We start from the raw sequence: 12,897 nt of genomic DNA on the forward strand, positions 1-12,897 counted from the left end.
CAGCTCCACTTCCTATGCCCATTTGGACAATGCACCTGTGAGACTAATAGACTGGACTCTGCCATGGACTTTCCTTCACCATCACCCCAGCCCATTGCACATCCCCCTCTACTTATTCGCACTTAAATAAACACCCTTTGAAAAAATACAAGTATGGAGTATGTCAAATGATTTAAGTATGTATTCGTTTAACAAGGTTTAAACATTGCAATTCAACTGTACAGTAATGTATACATAGGAATGACCTGTAGTTGGCTGCAGTCAACACACCAGGAGTGATAGTGGGGCTCAAATATCTTCAAATAGAGATGCCAAAGGGTACAGTGAGTGGCCATAGAAGTGGGAAAATCAGCCTGCCAGTGACAATGTCAAATACAAAACTGTCAATTAAATGTGAAGTTACGCTTTCTTACCTGTGTGTCATTGGAAGTATTGAAGAATTATTGCACTTCTGTTGTCCTCATCCTCCTCATCTTCACTGTCCATAGGGTCCACTGCTGCCACACGGCCATCTCCAGCCTCATCCTCCTGCAGAAAAGGCACCTGGCGACGTAAGGCAAGGTTGTGCAACATACAGCATGCCATGATGATCTGGCAGACCTTCTTGGGTGAGTAGCAAAGGGAACCACCTGTTAGATGGAGGCAACGAAACCTGGCCTTCAGGAGGCCGAATGTCCTCTCTATAATTCTTCTTGTTCGCCCATGTGTTTCATTGTAAAGTTCCTCTGCCCTTGTCCTGGGATTCCTCAAAGGGGTCAGTAGCCATGAGAGGTTGGGGTAACCAAAGTCACCTGCAAATATCGAGGGGCAACTGTTAGCAACACACTAACCCTTAGGGCCCACACCATACCCATACACCAATATCCACTGGGTGGGAACCAGGACTCACCTATTAGCCACACCCTGTGCCTCTGAAGTTGAGCCATCACATATGGGATGCTGCTATTCCTCAGAATAAAGGCATCATGCACAGACCCAGGACACTTTGCATTGACATGGGAGATGTACTGGTCTGCCAGGCACACTATCTGCACATTCATGGAGTGAAAGTCATGGAGTGAAAGTTCTTTTGATTTCTGAACATCTGTTCATTTCGCGCGGGGGGGGACACATGCAATATGTGTACCATCAATTGCCCCAATAATGTTGGGGATATGTCCCATTGCATAGAAATCAGCTTTCACTGTGGCCAAATCCTACACCTGGGGGAAAACGATGTAGCTGCGCATATGTTTAATCAGGGTAGGCTACACACTGGTCAACACTATTGAGAACATTGGCTGACACATTCCTGCTGCCAAGCCCACTGTCACTTGGAAGGAGCCAGTTGCCAGGAAATGGAGCACAGATAGGACTTGCACAAGAGGGGGGCTCCCGGTGGGGTGACGGACAGCAGAGATTAGGTCAGGCTCCAATTGGGCACACAGCTCTGTGAGTGTGGCCCTGTCCAGTCTATAGGTAAGGATAATGTGCCTGTCCTCCATTGTTGCCAAGTCCACCAGGGGTCTGTACACAGGTGGATGTCTCCATCTCCTATTCATCCGCAGCGGTTGCAATCTATGGGGCAAAACGGTGAGCAGCTGGTCAGTATCTCATATTTACAAACACTACACTTCATTGCATGTTTTGACTGAAACAGTATATTGTTGGAGAGGTCCAAATGGTGCATATGTGTACTGTGACAAAGTTAGGTGCCATGGCCTGCACCCCCCCTGAAATGGCGTCCACCTGTCCTGTATGGAGGGACATGTGGAAATGAGGTAATTCCGCTGACGTGCGCCATTGCGGGAGGCGGTCAAGAACCGCAGTGAAACTCCTCATTGGTTCTCATTGAGCCCTATGGGGTATAGTGGCCAATGGTGATGTACGCCGGTGGTGACGGTACGCACCGCCATGGACGTGACCGCCATTTTCTATCTGTTCACTCACTTGCTACCTGACCTTCAACAGGAGAGGCCTACACTGCATGTGCCGCTGTGACCTGTGTCTGGAACCGACCATGGCCTGCCTTCACCTCGGCGGAGTTGGAGCGACTGGTGGATGGGGTCCTACCCCAGTACCGACTGCTGTATGGGCCTCCAGACCAACAGGTGAGTACACTGTGAGCAGGATGCATGGGGCATGACTGCATGGAGTGGTGTGTGTGAAGGCCTCATGTAGGTGGGGTTTGATGGATGTCCCCTGGACAGCGTGCATCTTATATGCTGGGCCATGTCTGTGCTTAAGGGGATGGGAAGGGCTATGGTGGGCCATGAGTGTAACAGGCAGGATGGTTGGACTAATACCTTTCCCTGTGTCCATTTCCCAGCAGGTCAGCCCCCATCAGAAAAAAGGGTATTTGGCGTGCCGTCGCCAAGGACGTGTGGACCCTGGGGGTCTATGGCAGGTGGAGCACCCACTGTCGGAAACGGTGGGAGTACCTGAGACGCTGGGCATGGAAGATGGCGGAGGCCCAGCTGAGAATGGCCTCCCAACGAGGAAGGGGTGCCCGTCGAATCCTGACCCCACTGATGGCCCACATACTGGCATTCGCCTATCCGGAGCTGGATGGGTGCTTGGGGGCATCACAGCAGCCACAAGCGGGTGAGTACAGTTACCCAATATACAACTTGCGATGGTGGGGTGGTATCCGGGTGGGGGATGTGGGCCTGTGGGTTCCCCTAGGCCAGGCTTGACATTGCAGGGTAGGTCCCATGTTGGGCAGGGTTCTGATGTAAAGTTCCTCCAACCAAGCTAGTAGGCATCCACTACTGGGCAGGGGACTGTGGGTCTCAGGTATGCTGCAATTGGCGTTAGGTGTCCCTGTCCATGGGCTGGTGACTCGCATTGTGACCAGCCCATGCACCTGCACCCAAACACAGCAGACAGACACCTCCTACAACCACTTTCTCTTCATCCATTCCCAAACTTTCTCCCTCGTCCGGTCCCAATGTCCCTAAGAAGCTTTTCCTCTCCACCGTTGACCTCTTTTCTACCCCTCCCCCATCTTTCACGTCAGGCCAGGATGGTCAGAACCCAGGCGAGCACCTCAGCCACCCAGTCCATGGGCACAGTAGTGACCACAGCTACTCCAGGTGGTAGAGGATACCAGGCACCAGGCAGCCACACTGATAGGGTGCCTGCACCAGGTGCTGCACGGAATGGCAAGGAGGCACCCCCAGCTGCTGCAGGAAAGGGCAAGGAGGCACCCCCAGCTGCTACAAGGAAGGGCAAGGAGGCACCCCCAGCTGCTACAAGAAAGGGCAAGGAGGCACCCCAAGCTGCTACAGGGAAGGGCAAGGAGCAATCCCTGGCTGCCGACAGGAAGGGCAAGGGGCCTGCACCAGCAGGCAGGAAGGACAAGAGGCTCATTCGGAGCCCTCACCACCAACCATGGTGGTTCAGCCGTCCGAGGCTGCAAGGGAAGGGCTGGAGCCTCCCCCTACCACTGCCAGCACCAGCACCACTGCCAGCAGCAGCAGCCCCAGTGGGCAGCCGTTTGAGGCTGCAGGTAATGGGCCGGAGCCTTCTCCCTCCACTGCCAGCACCTCCACCAGCACCACTGCCAGCAGCAGCTCCAGTGGGAAGCTGTCCAAGGCTGCAGGGGATGGGCTGGAGCCTCCCCCCACCACTGCCAGCTCCACCAGCAGCACCATCGCTGCCACCACTTAGCAGCTGTCACCGCTGGGGAACAGTGTGTAGTCCTGCGTCCATGGGCAGTTGTGCAGCCTGGCACCAGCAAATCCTGTGGGTGTGACACCCAGGTGAGAGACTGTGACCTTGCACTCCCCAAGATCTGCATCACTGGGCACAATGCCCCCTCCATAACCAGTGGAGAAGCAATCCACTCACCCCATCCTTCCCAGGATGAAGCTCACTGGGTACAATGCTCCCTCCAGAACCATTGGAAGTAGTCACCCATTGAGAGACTGTGGCCTTGCACTTCCGAAGACCAAGCAGTGGGCAAACCAACCCACTTGAGAGACTGTGGCTTTGCACTCCCCAGGACAAAGCAGTGGGCAAACCACCCACCTGAGAGACTGTGGCCTTGCACTCCCCAGGACCAAGCAGTGGGCAAACCACCCACTTGAGAGACTGTGGCCTTGCATTCCCCAGGACCAAGCAGTGGGCAAATCACCCACTTGAGAGACTGTGGCTTTGCACTCCCCAGGACCAAGCAGTGGGCAAACCACCCACTTGTGAGACTGTGGCCTTGCGCTCCCCTAGACATGGCACAGGGCATGTAGCCCCCTCCAGGACCAGTGGCGTTGTATAATCTTCTGGCTGAGGTGCCCCCCCCCCATTCCCCGTCTCTCTGAGGTGCCTGACTATTTTCGACCTGATGCTCCTGCAGTGTTCTCTCCGTGTTGCTGCAGGAGTGAGGTGGGGCCTTGGCCTATGTGATGTAGCCCTGTGGCCTACAGACATTGTGGACTGGGCAGTGTCTCTACATTTGTGAATATGTATATACTGTTGTTTAGGATGCACGTATTTATAGTATTTTATCTTATTACACTCACTTTCTTCAAATCATTTTATCCTTGCATTATTCCTGAAGGGTACGGGGTAAATATGTTATGTTACTGCATCTGCTTGTGGTGTTGGGGGTGTTTTGTGTGTGTGTCACTCTCTTTTTCCTCCCCCCCACCCTGTGTGCTAGGTGGAGGTACTCACCATGGTCGTCTTCGCCAGCATTGGTGTTCATAATGAAGCAGCAGGTAGATGAGCATGGGGAAGACATGCAGCTCAGGCTCCATGGCGTCATGGTTGTTCCCTGAGTCTCGAGAGGTGAGTCGTTTCCCTTCTGTGCAGTGTTTCTGCCAGGCTTTTGGTGTAGTTGGTACCGCCCTGGATTGGCCGGTCATAACACAGTGGGCGGAACATTGTCTTCTGCCTGGCTGTTGGCAGTTACTGCTGTGGTGCTTGTTGATTCCGCCCTGGCGGTCGGTGTGTTAAAGTGGCTATCTGTCTGAGCGGTTTCTGCTGTGGTCATAATTCCATATTTTTTACCGCAGGCCTGTTGGCGGGATTACTGCCGCTTTATCACCGACTTCCAGGGTTGTAATGAGAGCCATAGTAAGTGACCAGGGAAGCCATTTTCAATGCATGTGTTGGGCACTGGTAATTACGAGTTTCCCAGCTACACAATGGCTTCTCTGAATATAGGGATGTTTGGTAACAAACATCTCAGATTAATAAACCGTCACTGATGACAATGAGGAATTTATTAATAACTGCACCCAAGGGGGCACCTTAGAGGTGCCACCTGAAACCTACCAGCTCCTAGTGTATTTACTGATTGGTCCCTACCAGTTCAGCCACCCTAGACTCGTTTCTGGCCCCCCAAGGTGAGAGCCAGCACTCTCGAAGGCCAGAGCCAAATCCCTGCTCTAGGCGGCGGTGTTAGCCCCTCACATAGGCCAGATGGACATTCCAAGGCGAGGAGCTTTAAAGGGCTAGCGGCCTTTGTAATGCGACCCAGGTCTCTCCACATGGTGTAGGCGACCGACCCTCCTGTCCTGACCTCACATCTTGGCGGCAACAGAGACGGGAAAAAATAGTCAGATTAGGAGCTGTGTCCACTTCATGCCAGTCCCACTCCTAAGATGTACAAGCTGAAGTGAACACTACTTTTTAAATTCCTCCATCTTGTTTGGAAGGAATTAGGCCACTAGGGTTATGCCCACTTCCCAGTGGAAGTGGTCATAAGAAGGGTATAGTCACCCTAAACAAGTTCAGCCCATTGGCTACCATCTGGGACTCACTGTAACACCCCTAAATTGAGCATTTAGGTGGCACCCCTGAACCCTAGAACTCAGATCCTGATGACCTAAGAAGTAAAGGACAAAGAAGAGTTGCGCCTGCAGAAGAGGAAAAGAAGAAGCAGCTGACTTGGAACCAGCCCCACCAGACTGCCTGCTGACCTTGATGGACTCTGCCCAATAAGACGACTCTGTCTGCAGCTGAACCTCCAAGAAACCCAGGAGGACTGCCTGCCTTCCATAAAGACTCAAAACTCCTGTGAGCAGCTGCTCTGCTTTGCAACAAAGTCTCAAGAAAGGAGTCTGCAGCCTCCGAACAGTAAAGACCCAACACCCGAAGTGATCTCTGCACCTGACATACACGACCTAAGGTGAAGCTAACCAATGGTGCCAGCAAGGTTTCCCAGTTGTCCAGAGTCCGAGTCCAGTGTGGTCACATCCATCTTGGGACTTCCCCAAGTCGCCTATAGTCCCTGAACGCAAGCCCACTCTCCTACAGCCTTGTGTTGGGAAAAAAAAACACACCTCCAGCAACTGTTGCACCCATCGCCCCTGACCCCATCTGAGGTAGGTCACTGGTGCCAATGATGTCCCCCGGCTCCCCTGAGCTCGAGTCCACCCTGGGTCCCCACCCAGTGGACTCCCCGATGACACCTGCAACCTCAACATAAAGAACCCCCTGACTGCAAGTGCTCCCGGACAGAGAAACCCGATGCCTAAGGACACCACTCCATCCGTCACCCCTGGGCCCTGGAGAAAAGGACCAAAGGTGCATCTACGTCCCCCGAGCACCCAAAGTCTACTACCTGTTTGTTGTTCCCGAATGGCTTCCTAGCCACAGCCTGTAGCCTGTCTTCACTAGGACAAAGTCCCAAACGAAATCATTGGGCACCCGATGACTTACTGCACCCCTGCACCCTGCCGACTCCGGTGCTGCCTGGAGTGACCTGCTCATGTGGTTCTGATCAATGCCCAGTACTTACCGTAACTTTCTGACCTTGTAAGTTGTTGTTAACCCTGTTTGCTGAACATTTTTTTCCTTCATAGTTCAAAGTGAAGAACTCTGAGAATTGCACTGGGTTGATTTTTTAATCTTGAAAAAGTACTTACTTGATTACGAAGTTCTTGTGTTTGAAACATATATAAACTAAAGTATTCTTTGAGTGTATGTCCCATTTATTGCCTCTGTGAGTACACCAAATGCTTAACACTACCCTCTGATAAGCTTAACTGCTCACCAACACTACCACAAAATAGAGCATCTATCTACTTTTGCCTCAGCAAACCAAGTGGGGATCCAATGGACTCTCTGCACGGTGTATTTCCTTCTAGTGCACCGTATACAGAGCCAGCTTCCTAAATTGCTTGGACAGTGGTGGGGTCTGCGACTTTGCATTTCCTGACACCACTTGGTCAGTAAGTGACTACACAAGTAAATCCAAAAATAGCCTTTAGATAAATTGCATTTTTGAATTGGGGTTTCTTCCAAATTCTTAAAAGTAACTGTTAGGGCCCTGGTTAGATCCCTGTAGTTCACCAGTTTAAAAATCTTTAAAAACGTACTTTAGTTGGGACTGTAAAAACTGTTAGGATTTTTCTCTAGATCAAAAAGGTCCCAACTTTAGAACAAAATTGAGAACCACAAAGGGTGTGAGTAAAAAGCTTTACTTTACATCTTACCACCAGCTTTCTCACAAACAGTTAAGAGCCCTCTGTAAAGAGTACTGTAACAGGAGAATGGGTGTGACAAACCAAAAGGCCTTCTTGGGCAGCTTTTTCAGGTAGCTTTCTGTTGATCTTGGCCTTTTTCTAAGTTGGAGCGTACGTCTTTCCACAGTCCATGCAGCCTCTCTTTAAGAGTGGAAGCATACTCTAGTAGTCCCACTCCCTCATCCTCTTCCCACTGTTCGGCCACTAGATCCAATAGGGTACATGATTACCTCCCAAACACCAACTGAAAGGGTCTATACCCAGTAGAGGATTGACCAAGGGTGTGAATGGCATACAGAACTAGTGGGGAGCTTTCCATCCTAGTCCCATCCCGTTTCCTAAACCACCTTCCTAAGAATGGTCTTGATGGTTCTATTATACCTCTCCACAAAACCATGGGTTTGGGGTTGGTAAACAGACGTCCGTCTCTGGGTTATACCCAGAATGGAACAAATCTGAGATGTCAATTTGTACATAAAGGGAGTGCCCTGGTCGATAAAAAAGTCCTTCGGAAACCCCACCCTGGAGTGGGCTACAGTAATGGTAGTCATGATGGACAGTGGAATGGCCTCGGGGTATCTAGTTGCATAGTCTACAAAAACAAGCATATACTGTTACCCACGTATGGATGACACCAAGGGCCTGATCAGGTGTAGGAAAGTACCGTCTTTCTTGGCATGGTTACCCCCTTTTCTGCTTGATGTCAGGGTGTTTGACTGTGTTCAGTGGGGCCAGGCTAACCAGGAGCCCAATGATTATGTTCTCTCCCAAAACTCTGTATTCATCCCACAATTGGCATACTGGTGCCCCCATGTAAGACCCTAGTACATGGTACCTAGGTACACAGGGCATTGGGATTCCAGGGGATCCCCATGGGATGCAACAGTTATTCTGCCACCCATAGGGAGCCCATGCAAAGGGTACTGCAGGCTTGCCATTGCAGTCTGCGTAAACCGGTACATGCACCTGATTTCACTTTAGGTCACTGCACCAGATGACTATAAGTTACCCCTATTGTAGGCCCTCTCAGCCTAGAGGGCATGGTGCATGTACCTGTGTGTGACGCACTCCTGCACTAGCCGAGGTACCCCCACAAACTCCAGACCCACATTCTTGGAATTTGTGAGTACGGGGGCCATTTTACGCGTGTACTGGACATAGGTCACTACCTATGTCCAACTACATAATGTTAACTGCGAACCTAGGCATGTTTGGTATCAAACAGGTTGGAATCATACCCCAATACTTTTACAAGTATTGGTTGTATGATTCCATGCACTCTGGGGGCTCCTTAGAAGACTTCTGAGGTTTTCCAGGCAGCCCCAGCTGCTGCCACCTCACAGACAGGTGAGCAACTCAAGCACAGGAAGGCAGAACAAAGGATTTCCTTTGGAAGAGGGGTGTTACACCCTCTCCCTTTGGAAAAAGGTGTTACATGGCTTGGGAGGGATAGACTCCCCAAACCACTGGTATGCTTTGAAGGGCGCATTTGGTGCCCTCCGTACATAAACCAATCTACACCAGTTTAGGGACCTCCAGTCCCTGCTCTGGCACGGAAATGGACAATGGAAAGGGGAGTGACCACTCCCCTGTCCATCACCACCCCAGGGGTGGTGCCCAGAGCTCCTCCAGAGGGTCCCATGGTTCTGCCATCTTGAATCCAAGGTTGGCAAGTATCTCTGGGAACATCTGAGTGGCCAGGCCAGGCAGGTGACGACAGAGCCCCCTCCTAATAGGTGGTCACCCAGCTAGATGACCAATCCCCCTTTCAGGGCTATTTAGGTTCACTCCTTTGAGTGGTTTCTAAGATTCAGCTTGCAAGATTCCAGCAGCATTCCTCTGCATCCCTTACTTTAACTTCTGACCAAAGAAACTGCATCTGGACTCTCCAGGACCTGACAATCTGCAACAAAGATGAAGTCTTTGCCTGCAACATTGTGTCTCCGGCTCCTTCCAGCCTTTGCAGCATTTCACTGGTCATGCATCCTCTGAGGACAGCTCACCTTTAGTCTGCACAGGAAAAAAGGACTCTCCAGTTGAGTGAAGGAGTCACTCCCCTGCATCTGCGGGCACCAACAGCAATGACGACCGGCTGCGTGGATCCCCTCTCCTGCTGAGTTGCATGGATCCTGCAACACGGGTGGGGGTCGGAAGTGGTCCTGACAGTCCTCTCTACCAGCTGTCCAACTTGGATGGAGGTAAGCTCTTGCCTTCCCACGCAGGACAGTGCCCCGTGCACTGCATCCTTTGCAGCTGCCAAGGCTTGTTGGAACTCCATCCAAGGGGTCTTCAGTCTTCGTGTAGCTCCAGTCCTCAGCACTCCTTCCTGTGATGCACAGCTCCCTGAGTGACTCTCCTGCAGCGCTGGACTCCTTTTTGTAGTGCTGCGATGGCTCCATTTGCACCTTCTGTGTCCTCTTCCTGTGGGACTCCTGTGCGTGCTGTTTGTGCTTCGGTGGGCTCTCTGCAATGCTGAGGGCCCCCTCTGACTCCCCCCTCCTGGGTTGTGTCCTCCTGGGCCTTGCTGGTCCCTGGCAGTACCACTTTCTGCCAACCACACGTTTTGCCTGTGCCAAGGCTTGTTGGTGGAATCCAGACACACAAACAACTGCAAACTTCCTTGCGGCGTGGGACATCACCTGCATCCTCAAGAAACTCGACTCCGACTCCAGGGTTGCAGTGCTAACTTTCCTTCTTCACCTCTTCACCGTCGACCAGGTTCTGCAATCCTCAGCTTGGTGGGTATGGGCTCCTGCCCCCACTAGACTCTGCTGATCTTTTGGACTTGGTCCCCTCTTTCCACAGGTCTCCCTCTTCAGGAATCCACCATTGGTTTCTTGTAGTCATCTCTGGGTTTTGCAATCATCTTCTTTTCTTCTTAGTGGGTTTCTGTTGAAATTCTAGTAAATTTCTCCTGCTTTCCTGGTTGCTGGGGGTGTTGTGGTACTTGCCTTTGTGCTTTCCTTGTACCCCCAGCAACCCTCTACACTCCACTTACCTGGGTGGGAATGACACTCCTGCATTCCATTTGTTTAGCATATGGTTTGTGCTCCCCTTAGGTCCACTATTCTCTATTGTGTTTTATACTATTTGCACTGTTTTCTAACTATTCTTATGCCTATTTCTGACAACTAGTGCATATAACTTGTGTATTATTTACCTCCTAAGGGTGTATAGCCTCTATAGTGTTGTGTTACCATAATGAAGTACCATTATTTTTGTAACACTGTGTGGTTTCTTTCATGTGTATAAGTGCTGTGTGACTACAGTGGTATTGCATGAGCTTTGCATGTCTCCTAGATAAGCCGTGGCTGCTCATCCACAGCTACCCGTAGAGATCCTGGCTTCTAGACACTGCCTACATTTCACTTATAGGGGATACCTGAATCAGGTATAAGGTGCAAGTACCTTAGGTACCCACCATACAACAGGCCAGCTTCCTACACCAAGTCCATCCCAAATCTCGTAAATGGGGTCTCAATGTCTGGTAAAGGACATAAAGGGGCTTTTTTCCAAAGCAGACCCTTAAGACCTCACAAACTACGAACCCATTTCTCATCTCTCCTTCCCCGCAAAGGTCGTGGAGAAGATAGTAAACGTACAACTGTCTCGCTTTCTAGAAGACAACAACATACTTGACGTCTCCCAGTCTGCATTCCGCAAGAACCACAGCACTGAGACCGCCCTCATCGCCTGCACAGACGACATCAGGACCAGATTTGACAAGGGCGAGACCATCGTCCTGATCCTCCAAGACATCTCTGCAGCGTTTGACACTGTATGCCACCAAACCCTCCGTGCACGCCTTTTCAACACCAGAATTCGCCACAAAACCCGGAACTGGCTCACCTCCTTCCTCTCCGAAAGAACCCAAAGAGTTTGCCTCCCTCCTTAATGGAGGTTTCGGGTACCATTAACTGCCTCACTATTGTGCCCCCCTTTTCAGTTTTCGATATAACAAGCCTTTTGAAACTCTGAAGTAGTGCCCTACCATGTAAATGTTTTCTGCTATTGCCCGTCCCCATGCGTTGCTGAGGGTTGGGTCCTCCTTCTGCGCTGCTCTGAAGCTACATTTAATTCTGATGGGATCTGTAGCAGAAGGAGAAACAGTGGGCACATTAGGTTGACAAGCTAATACGTGTATGGTGTTTTCCAAGAGTCTTTCACTATGTGACAATTTCCTACGTTCATCACACCTTGGGAACTCTATGTCCCTAAAAGGAGCCTCCCTCTACCAGCCCAACTCACCCTCTTGGTCTTTAATACAGTCCAGTAACCAAGCACACTCTGTGTAGTCAGTTCCAATGATTATATCTTCAACCATCTTGGGTTATGGCTCCTACTTTTAGAGTCTCAATAGGCTCAAACCCTACCTCTGCAATGCTCCAGGAGCTATGAGCAGGCCCATCCCACTGATGGAGCCACTGACAGTATGTAGGGCATGGCAGATCAAGTGAGGAGGAGGAACTGGACCCTCCATCACTTGAACGAGTTGAACGTGTACCCCAAGTGTCTAGGACACCCCCACTCTAGTGAGAATGGCTCAGGTTCCTCAAGGTCCAGAGAAAGGCTCTCTGAAGAGAAGATTCTTTTAGAGAGAGTAGCTAGGAGAAATGCTCTGTAAGACAGGATGCTAGCAACATGAATGGTGGCAGCAATTTTATAACTAGGGACTGAGTGGAGCACTTTGACCCTAAAATCTCCAGTGGGATTGTCCCCAAATATCAGGAAGGTGATGATATCACTAAATGGTTCACAGCCTATGAGAGGGCCTGTGCTGCCAGACAACATGACAAAAAACACTGGGGCTCTCTCCTTTAGGAAATGTTCTCAGGAAAGTGCAAGGATAGACTCCTTACACGGAAAGAGGCAGATGCTAGGTCCTATGACCTCATTAAGGACACTGATTGAGGGCTTTGGGCTTACTCCTGAAGAGTGCAGAATCAAATTCAGGGAGACACGAAAAACCCAGACTCAGTTCTGGGTAGATTTTTTGGATTTCTCAATGAAAACACTAGGTGGCTGGTTGAAAGGTAACATTGTGCATGATTATGATGGGCTTTACAATTAAGTGATGAAAGAGCATCTGTTTAGTAATTGTGTGCAGGAAAAGTTACACCAGTTCCTGGTAGACCTAGGTCCACTTTCTCCTAGTGCAGTGGTTCCCAACCTTCTGGCATCTGTGGACCCCCACTTTACTATTTTACTGGAACCCAGGGACCCGCACTGAATCAGTATTGGAATCCAAGGGCCCTGTACTGAGTCATTACTGGAATCCGGGGACCCAGGCCTAATCACTGTCGGTGATTTGAACAGCAAAACAAAACACAAAAATACAGAAACATACACAAATAATAACACATTTTATTTAATTTGTAAACAAATACTATAAGAAAAATAACATTTGTAATATGATGGTAGAGCTTTTCTAAATTCAATTGACGGC

The sequence above is a fragment of the Pleurodeles waltl genome, chromosome 7 (genome assembly GCF_031143425.1).
Source record: "Pleurodeles waltl isolate 20211129_DDA chromosome 7, aPleWal1.hap1.20221129, whole genome shotgun sequence".
In the NCBI taxonomy this organism is placed as follows: domain Eukaryota; kingdom Metazoa; phylum Chordata; class Amphibia; order Caudata; family Salamandridae; genus Pleurodeles; species Pleurodeles waltl.